This window comes from Acyrthosiphon pisum, chromosome A3, assembly GCF_005508785.2.
Source record: "Acyrthosiphon pisum isolate AL4f chromosome A3, pea_aphid_22Mar2018_4r6ur, whole genome shotgun sequence".
Lineage (NCBI taxonomy): Eukaryota > Metazoa > Arthropoda > Insecta > Hemiptera > Aphididae > Acyrthosiphon > Acyrthosiphon pisum.
This window is the reverse complement of record NC_042496.1, coordinates 21,473,751-21,473,982: the sequence shown is the minus strand read 5'-3', so window position 1 is coordinate 21,473,982 and position 232 is coordinate 21,473,751.

Here is a 232-nt window from a genome sequence, read left to right as displayed (position 1 = left end):
AATAAAAAATGTTTGCTGCCAACTAAAAAAATAAAAATATAATTTTGTTTTCTAAGGACTTAATTTATCCAAAATTAATATTTCTAAAAACGATATTACTTTTCGAGAAAATGAGTGTTTAAATATTTTAAAATATTTACCCTTTATAACACATAATTATTAAAGCACGTCTGTAGTATTGTGTAATACAAATTACAATTAATACGCTACTATATAAACCTATACTAGTAGG